Raw genomic sequence first — 942 nt, forward strand, 5'->3', positions numbered from 1 at the left:
CCTGGGGTCCCCAGATGACTCATGGGTCTTCCCCTGACACCCACACAGGAGGATTTCTCAGGCTGGGATCACTGCATGGTGTCCTTCTGAGCAAGGGCCTGGCCTGGGTGGGCATTAGTCAGCGCTGATGGACTGCCACCCAACAGGGGCTGCAGAGAGCGGTCAGGGGAGGCCTGGGCTGCTGTGGGGCCAGCACTGAGCCAGCAGTCAGCAGGCTGGCTCCCTTGCACTGGTCCTTAGAATTATCCTGTGCCCCTTGGAAGTCTCTGCCTCTTTGTCTTCTTTGCCTGAGGGACTGGGCCAGACACCTTGTGGCTTAGCTGCTGTGCTATAAGGAGGGAGGAGGGAGAAAGCAGAGGACCCCAGAAGGGGTGACATAGGCTAGGTCACTTCCATGAGCCTCAGTGTCCTCATCTGCAAAATGGAAATTGCTTCTGGCCTCAAAGGCAATTGTAAAAAATGGATGAGGAAGAAAGACAATGACTCAGGACGGAGCCTGCGAAGTAACAGCGCTGGAAGGGTGTGAGCTCCTGAGAACGCCAGGGACTAGTTTCATGGGGAGAACTGGTTTTAGGGTTAGGGCACGCTGTGGGAGGTCGGGCGACGTGTCGGGGGTGGGCAGTGTGGAGTCCGCAGGTGAGACGCCGTGGTGCAAGGCGCGGCTGGGACGGTCGCGGGGGACACACACACCCGGGGCTCGGGCTACCGCATTGAGCGGGGAGGGAGCGGATACCCGCAGGTTGCACCTCGTCCAGTCCCGAGGAGGCTGGCTTCACACATCCACCTCAGAACCTTCAAAAGCTCACGTTTTCCCAGCCCCTTTCACACCGAATCGCTTCCTTTGTCTGGAGGAGGGGGTGGGAGGAGACGGAGGGCGAGCAGGGAGGGGTCGCGGAGCCGCCCCCACCCCTCCGGGTGCGTGTCGCGCGGAGCCCGACTGTC

The sequence above is a fragment of the Fukomys damarensis genome, unplaced genomic scaffold (genome assembly GCF_012274545.1).
Source record: "Fukomys damarensis isolate Sample0158 unplaced genomic scaffold, DMR_v1.0_HiC HiC_scaffold_11, whole genome shotgun sequence".
NCBI classification, from domain to species: Eukaryota; Metazoa; Chordata; class Mammalia; order Rodentia; family Bathyergidae; genus Fukomys; species Fukomys damarensis.